Source organism: Egretta garzetta, unplaced genomic scaffold (genome assembly GCF_000687185.1).
Source record: "Egretta garzetta isolate BGI_Z169 unplaced genomic scaffold, ASM68718v1 scaffold561, whole genome shotgun sequence".
NCBI classification, from domain to species: Eukaryota; Metazoa; Chordata; class Aves; order Pelecaniformes; family Ardeidae; genus Egretta; species Egretta garzetta.
In genome coordinates, this window is record NW_009258760.1 from 955,005 (window position 1) to 964,093 (window position 9,089).

The following is a 9,089-nucleotide window of genomic DNA, read 5'->3' on the forward strand; positions in this document are numbered from 1 at the left end:
ATCTTCAGGTGGCATTCGATTTCACTCTGGAGTTCCCACATTATGCTCTTTGTTGGTGAGCCATAGGCCAACTGCAGGAAGAAAGGAAGGTGAAGGTCAGCTTGATTCTTCTAGCAGCTTTCATACAACTCTGGTCATCAGATTACCTCATGCTCACCTATGTGAGTGGAGAGGGTATGTGGCATGGAAGCAGAGTCTATACAGAGTGCTCACTGGTCATCTAGCCTTCCTCAAAATGGGGGGCGTGATACTTGCCCCTTTAGTTAGGCCACAGTGATAAGTTTGGCTTATTAGTCCCTAGTGTGCCATGTTGAACCACTAGAAGTTTGTATTGGCCCACTGACTTTTATCTCTCTACTGAAGTTCTAGGCCTCACTGGCTCTGCTAGGGACCTGTCTCTGCTGATCTGCATAGGGATTATGGGCCACTTCTCAGGGAATAGAGTTTTGTGGGGATGCTTTTGCTGAGCCATTCCAGTTCAACTCAAGTGTTCTGACCACTCAGATTTTTGGGCTTCCACCTGAAGTTGCCTGACTTTGACTTGTGGTTTTCTAGGGTACAGACTGAGCCATGTGTAAAGCTGGAAGGGTGTGATTAAGTCTTTGCTTAAGCACCCTTTTCAGAGTAGGCTCAGAATAAATGCATGCCTTCAGCCTTCTGCTGAATTACTGGCTTAAACATCCACATGGGATGAGTAGCATGTATCTGTTTTGGTTATAAAATGTGTTCAGCTCTTATAGTAGCGTTTGGTAGTTGAGAACAAATAATGGCTTATGCCCTCAGGCTCTGCAATGCCAGCCTGAGGCTATGAAGCAGGCTGGGAAGAAATGGCGAAGCTCTGGAGCTCGTGGCCAGGTTGTGGAGATGGGATTGAGCATACCTTGTTGGGGACCTCTGGAATCATGCAAGAGCTTGACAGTCACATACTTCTACTTGTCAGGTATGAGTTTTTTCCCATACAGTGCTGCATAATTTTTTTAGCTGGTAATAGCAAAATTTTAATGGCACTATGTATTTGCACTCAGATCAACTGCTGTCTCCCTTAAAAAAAAAAAATTCAGTGCTAGATACAGAAGCTTGTGTCTGAGTTATCAAAATGGCCAGGAGGTGGCATCAGCGAACCACAAATAAGCATTTGAGTATCAAAGTGGCACTTAAAGGTGATGGGTTCAATGTGAACATTTTTTTGGTGCTTGCTTAGTCACTCATGCCTGTCCAAGCAGGCTTTGTTATGTAGGTGAGATGCAGTATTTTTAGGTAACTTACCTAAATCAAGAACTAATTATTTGCAGGCAGTTCTGGTCAGATTTTTTTAAAGTGATTGGATGTGTTTATTTTTGTACACAATTATTCAAACTGTATTTGTGTGGCTACCAATTTATGCATGTAGGTTTTTTGTAAGTCACTTATCTCAGTCACTGGTTTTAGTGTCCTAGGCTTCAAACTGAAGACAACTTGAGTGGCTGAAGCTTATAATGTTTTAATGCATTATGAACAAAAAATGTTTGCTCTATGCTGCAAATATAATGCCTTCCTATCCCCCCTTCGTGTTAAAGTAGACTGTAATCCACAAGTATCCGAGCAGTAAATCTGCCTCACAGTATTTAAGGTAGATGAGTATCATGGCAGAAAACAAAAATTTCAAAAGACTTCTTAACAATAAAGTGCTTGTGAGGACTAGAGTGAGGATGCGAGGGTTCCTGACTCAGGCCTGTAGTCAGGGTTAGTTTCCCACTTGAAGGCAGTAATTAATGTGTCCTGTGTACAGTGCTGGCCACCATTGCTTAATAAAGGGTTCTATTTTTTTGCTTGGAACTCATCCAAAACTTTTGTTCTTCCTCAGTCTTTGTTTTGCCCTGATTTCTGTTTTATTTCTTCCTTCATTTTAACCTTTTTGAAGAATGAGCAATAAGAAAAAACATCTCTCCACTCATATCAGAGACACGGCTTTGTTCTCGTGTTTTTGTTGGCCCACAAATAACACTTTGAAGCAGGAGCTGAAGAAAACACTGCAATCCCTCCTTCACACTGGTGGTGTCGTTGTCGATAGGACTGACCTACTGCAGGGTTAGCGTGCAGTGTTCGAACGGCCCTAGACTGTTGGCTGCTCATCTGCCTACGCTGATGGTTACTAGACGTTAACCTCTTGCGTTTGTACTTTGAACTGATGCCTGCAGTGCTTAGAATCAGTTCAACAGAGAAAGGAGCAGTACCCTTGTGAGACAAGAAAAAAAATCATGATCCTTGCTCAGCTTTATTACTAGCACATACCAGAGGATGACCTGTGCTACGCTGGGATGATGGTTTGGTAAGCCGCGGTGATCTTGCATGTGGCTGTGATAGATGATTTCTACAAGGACTGGGGATGAAAGTATCTGTCTGTGTTCTTCTCATTGGAGTTGTTTGTTGGTATTCTGTGGCTGTGGAAGATCCCATGTCAACATGTTGTCCATGAGGTATGAGTTGGACTATTGAAACTTCAGGAGATGCTTCTTGCCATTCCTGTCGACAAACTTCAAGTGGCTGTAGTTCTCTCAGACCCAGTTTTGCATTTGTTTTGCATATGTCTTGAAAAGCAGCATGTGTAATTGAATTTACATGGCATTAGCCTGTGGTGTTAAATCATTGTACATCTGTTCATATAGGAGATAGCACATATTGCCCTGTACAACTTATGAGAGAAAGAAGAACTTCAAAGTGGAGAGCACTGGAATGATGCATGTGCTTCTTTGAAACAGGCATCTGAGCCTAATGCTAGCTTGTATGGAAACCATTCAAAATCCTGCTCTAAAATAATGTTTGAAAGTCAATTGTTGTTATAAATTTCCCTATAGGAAAAACAAAAGTGGTGTGGTATCGTCGATGCTTACCTCTTGTTTCAGTAAGGCAGACTTTTCTGCAGGAGAATTGTCCACATATGACTTCAACCAGCTTTAGTGTTTCCATTCCAGGAGTACTAAGCATTGTCGCCTGGTGGGAAATAAGCTGCTTGTGTAGTTCCTTACCCACTTATGGTGGTCTTTTTTATTTTTATGCATCCACCTTCTACAGCCCGATAATCTGCTTTTATGTCTATTACCTCTGTTCCATGTTTATTAGTTTGTGGCTTCTGCTGGCATCCCTTTTTACTACAGGTAGGTGTGTGTATCTATTTTCAAATAGATACTCTGACTGCTTCGGAGTGAAAATTGGGGTGGCCGGTTTGAGAGTCAGTCACCCCTGAATCCCACTAGACACCCAACCTCATTAAAAACAAAGTTAAAAGAAGCAGTTTAATTGCAGTAGCATAAGCTAAAGGTAACTGACCCTGCTTAGGCATTTGCATGTTTTGTGCTGCTTTAGCAAGTGTTTTAGTGGTATCCAGGCTACCTGTTTTAAAGCTATTCAGCTGCAGGTGGTTATGATTGGTAATACTGTTTAACAAACAGTACAACCCTGTGTGAACAACCCCAGGAACAAATACATCTTTGAAATGTGTGATGCTGCTGGCCAAAAGAGTAGACACAAAGTGGCCTTTCACAGAAAGAGTTAAAGGGGCATGCCTTTACTCACTTAAATTTGAGCTGCAATAATTTAGGAAAATAGCATATAGAAGCTTTGGTTGCAGCCTAAAGGGAATTCTTCAGCTGAGTTCCGTAATCTGTAGCAAAGATACTGGTAGAGTTTGTATCAGGTCTCTTTTTCCATTCTCCACCAAGAAAGACTTAATCTGGCAAAATGCTGAATTCTATTAACTATTAGTATTTCCCAAGAGTTCAGTGTCCCTACAGAAATAGTCACTTATATAAGGACATCTGGGAACAGAATAAACATGGCTGTTTTCAGTGGCAGGTCATCTGTATATCAAACACTCTTTTCTTCTTCCTGGGGAGATGTTCTTAAGAACTATGGAGATGCTGCAAGGAAAAAAGAGGATTGAGCCACAAGCCCAAACAGTGAAATAGTTCGGTCTATATACCTTGGACCTAGTGTATTTCTAAACCTCCTTGACTTCCTCTTCCAGAGTTGAACTCTAATTTACCACCTCATGCTTCTATTGTAACAGTTCACACCCTATTTATGATATGGGGTAATGCAAGGCTCTTTGGTTGCTTTGGGGTTTTTTTACAAGCTCCAAAGTGTCATAGAACATTAGCTGCAGTCATACACCATCTGTTGTTGCCTCTTGGGCACACAAGCATGTTGCTAAATATCCCCTGTGTCAATATCTCATGTATGATAGGTAGGAGGGATTTAACTATTTGACAAAGTATCAGTGAATTGATTTTTTTTTTTTAAGCAAGTGATAACCTTTCTTGTATTAGGAGGAGATTTCCCTGTGTCACATACTACTTCAACGCAAACCATTACTGTCATAACAGATATTTCAGAGAAAAATTTTGTAATTTGTCAGGCATATTAAATGTACCCTGATTTCAAAATCTTAAAACTTTCATGTTAGTTACAGAATATAGCTGTATCCACAACCGATATATTTCCATAGTTATTGACTCTCTTGAAATGCTATTTCAGTAATAAGAGCAAGTGTTGTTCCACAAAAAGCAAGGAGCTTATGTTGGTCCCTGTAATTACTTTTTAAGCAGATGGAATATACATGTCCAGCTCACTTCAGAAGCCCCAAGCACAGCAGGCTTGCAGTTACAAGGAATCAGTCTCACTTCCATGAAAAGGAATGGCAGTAAAGCTAAGTTGTGAACTCTTCCTGATCCCTGCCACACACCAAATGTACTGTTAAAGGGACATGGAAAGCCTTGAAAAAGTAGCTAAATAGAAATGAATGCTGCACAAAGTGCCCTGGGCACTGAAAAATGCTCATTTTCAATGTTAACCATTCCCAGTGTGAAGCTTTCAGTGCTGCGATGGTTGTATTTTGAGGCAGGCTAGCCTAGTGAGTCAGCTTTCTGGACAGGATCCTGCATGGATCATTAACAAGTAGCATCCAAAAAAAGCCAGAGGGCAAAGGTTTCTTCTCACATGGTACAAAAGCCATCTATTTGGGCTCCAGGTTTATCTCCTACTGCATGGAATCAACCCTTTATTGAGCATAAAAGTCTAATTTGAAGCTTGTCTGATGATTAGTATCTGCAAACTGTCTTTTATTTCATCCCAACAAAAAGCCTGTCAGGTCATGTATTAATTGAAGCATGACAAACAACTGTTTTTCTCATGGATGATGGCAAAAAAGCAACAATTTAAAGGGCTACAGTTGCTGTTTTGGAACAAAACTAAAAGATAGGAACTGGATGCCTTTCTTTGGCTTGTACTTCATCATTGGGATTTCTGAAAGCAGCTGGAACTTCTGCTGAAGAGAAACAGGGTCTGGCTAGCTTCAGCTGAGATGTGTGTTGCACTGCCTGTGCCAGCTGAGCCCTCTTTCCCAGAGGAAAAGTTCCACCCTGTGGGAGGGCAGAAGGTGGTAGTGTCCTCCTGTCCTCCTCCTGGCTCTGCCAGAGCAAAACCCAGCTCTCTGTGGGAGTTCAGGAGATGATGCCCAGAACCTTTGCATTCTTCCATTGCGCTGGCAACAGCATCTTCCTTTCTGAGTTGCTTCTATACTGCAGGTGCTGTTGCATCCTCCAGTGCAGTGGCTACCTCTTTGCTCTTACCACCTTTCTGTCTAAGTTTCCACTGATGCAAACCAGGAGTAGGTTAGGTGTAACCTTACTAGTGAAAAGGTCAGTGTCCTCTTGCATATATTTACCTCCCATTGATTTTGGCAAGATGGCGTGCCCCAGAGAACTTCTAACACTTACTACGTAACCATCAAATAAGAAACTAACCTTACTAGTTGGTTCCTGTAATAGGCAGCCCTAGTGCATAGTAGCTCTCTTTGGATTGAGCACTCACCTCAATCTATTTCTGTTGTCTTGGATATTGTCAAGTATTCGCAAAGGAAAGTCTGTAGCAAGATGTGGCAAGTCCAGATAAATAAAATCATCTCACTCATAGTGTAACTTTTTGTGCATTGCAAGATCTCTCTTCTGTAGTGTGGAAAGGGTACATTATAGATGCTGTCTGTAAATGGCTTTTTGACATGGGTCAAAGTGTGTCAAGGTGTGTGCTAAAAATTCAGTAGTACAGCAGCTGTGTGACAGTGCTTGGCCCCATTCTGTGGCCCTCTTTAGTTTGCTCGTATGGACGTGGCTGGGAGTCCTGCGGGACTAATAAATGCATCCAGAAGGAAGGTGCAGAGTGTGACCCATGCAACCTGTTATTCATAAATTGTCCTTAAGTTGCAACTTCAATCAAGGCCTTGCCAACAGCTCCTCTTGTTGTAGTTATCCTGTTCTGCATCTAATGGCTGTACAAGATGAACTCTCTAGGTTCATCTAGGTTTGTCTCAAGGCTGTTACTAAGTAAGAGAGACCAGCCTTACAAAAGAGTAGCCAGCTGCCTCCTGAGAGGAAAGGGTCTCCTTTGAAATGAAAGTAGCTTTGGATAGGTGACGTGCAACGGAGCTGACCTAGTGGAAGTAGGAACTGCACTTGCAGATTGTTCACGTGGTGGTCTGTAACGCTCTGCTGATGTGGGAAGAGAGGTCTCTACCTCTTACCCCTCAGTAAAGTGGCTTGGAAGCATCTGAGCTAAGCTGCTTGCATCCCCGGGACTGTGTTGGTTGCCGGAACCTGTGTAAGGTGTACGAAGATGTTGATGATTATGCCCATGTGGGCCTAGCCCCAGCACAGCCTTAAGAAGTAGAATTCTCACTCGAGTGGCCAGTTGCCTGCTTTCTTGTGAGACTGTTCTCTAAGGAAGAAGAAAAAGCCTTAAGATAAACATGATTATGTTCAAATGGCTGAGATGTCCCATGGAGACACTTTCACGATGCTGAAGAGGAAATAAGGTGATACTGCTTCCTCCATCCTTATGATGCTTCCAGTTGAGAGCAGATCTGATTCATCTGCCTTTCACTCATCACGATTTAGGGACTTTACAACGCTTCTTCACCAACAATTGTAGACTTTTCTAAATAGGGACTTTGCTTTTGCAGAGTCTGCAGACAGTACTAGCTATCAGCTTTTAAGACTAACTTGTTTAATCAAGGAGGCCAGCTTGTGGAAGAAAAACAGGCCTTTCCTTCCACTTGGGTAATCAACCTCTATGAAGTAATTTGTATGGCAAGAGGAATAGTATATAACTTAAGATTTGAAATGTTTTGCTGTCTATGTATTCTTTTCTAGTGGGTAAAACAGATGCTACAAAAGAGGAGGCTCTGTGCAAACGTGAGAATTGAGAGATGAAAGTGAAACCAGAAACATTCCATCGTTTCATGTGGTACTCTCATGCTGTAATTTGAGTACTGCTTTTACAGCCAATAGCTCTTACTCATGTTAGGGTTCAGTTGGGTTTGCATTATGTTTCAGTAGTTTTGCACTATTGAAAATAGCATAGAACAGTAGTGTAAATTAGCCTTTCAGATCAATTTATTAAGTCATGTTCTTCAGGTATATAAGGTAGAAGGAAGCTTGTATATGCATTAACAGTCCTTAATCCTTTTAAATACTGATTCAGTGGAGCACCTAAGTGTGTACTTAATTTTAAGCACAGTAGTTCCCTTCCAATTGTTAGGACTATTTGCATACTGAACTTCACAGGAGTGTTCAAGCACTTACCCAGATCAGGATCATAAACAGAGACTCTCTGATATGGCAGCAAAGTACATTAATGCCAGCCCTAATCTTTGCTTGACCGTTTCACATCTTTATCCTGTTCGTGCTTGCTTTCTCCAATCGGTAACTTGACCCTGTACCAGTCTGATCCATACTTGAGAAGCTTCATGGTCCCTTAGCATTTAGCAAAGCAAAACAGTGTTTTGTCACACATTCCACCCATCTCTCCTTATTGAAAAAATAAGTAACTGGCTTTTTTCCAGTGTTCTTTGACCTCAGCAAAATGATACGGTTGCACCTGGAAGCAGAATGTGGCTTTTGACCTACTATGTCATCCCCCAAGTTTTGCCATCAGTTTTAAGATCACGTATATACTGTGCCAGAGGGATGATAGGCTCGTCCATCTTGTGTATTGCTAGTTAAGAATCAACATCAAACAGGAATCGGATGTTCTCCAAAGCTTATGATGCTTGTGTCCTATAGGTGAGTGCCCCCAGCCCTTTCTGATATATTCTGTACATTATTGATCTCGCTAACGTTTGTGCAGTTGCCTGCAGGCTCTGTTCTGTAGTTTGTTCTCAGGATTTCCCATAACTCAAACGCCTCATTAGTTACTGTTTGTCCTTTGCGTGAAAGTTGAATGCAACCTTTAAAAAATGAAAAGTTACTGCGATGGGCCATTTGAGAGCTGTAGTTGTGTCCTCCTTTCTTTGAAGGTATAGCAGCTCATACAAGAAGCTTGATCCAGAGCTCAGGGAGAGTGGTAGAAAAGCAAGGGATCTTGTTAGCCTTATACGAGGATGGAGATATGTGCAGGTGTGGGTTTATCTGTGCATCAGTACCTTGCCCATGCAATGTCCATCTGTTGCAGCCTTGGCCCTAGAATTCTACTCCCCCTTAAATACAGCCGCTTGTAGAGGTACTGAAAAGAGTTGAAGAATGAAATCAGAAGAAAGAGAAAATGCTGGCATCCAAAACTTCACAAAAGAGGCTTTCAAATCCACTAGAGTGATTCCTCTTCCTTCTTATGGGAAGCACTCGTATATCCAAACGGCAGTGAGAATTTTGGCCTCTGTTTGTATTTACATGTAGCCTCTATATATGTGATTTATATATGTAATCTTTCATGAATGCATGTTGCAGAGCTAAAATTGCTGTGTTACGGTAGTGCTGCCATCATTGCAATGTCTGTTTTATTTCAGGGGGGGAAAAAATTAAAACTGAATAGCTGCATCTTGTTTACCACCCTATATATTTATATCTTCTTTTCTATGGGAAGTGATTTTGTTTGCATGAACAGTAAAGGCAAAAGAAAAACCACAATATATCTTAGCCAGCTTCAGTAAATTTAGCCTTGTTAGTGTTTGAGTAGTAAAGGGAAAGAACACACAAGAAAATGAATGGAAGAAAATGTTATTCAAGTTTTGCTATATGAGCTTGTAGCTCTGTAAAAGGCTTCATAAGTAACAAAGCTTTAAA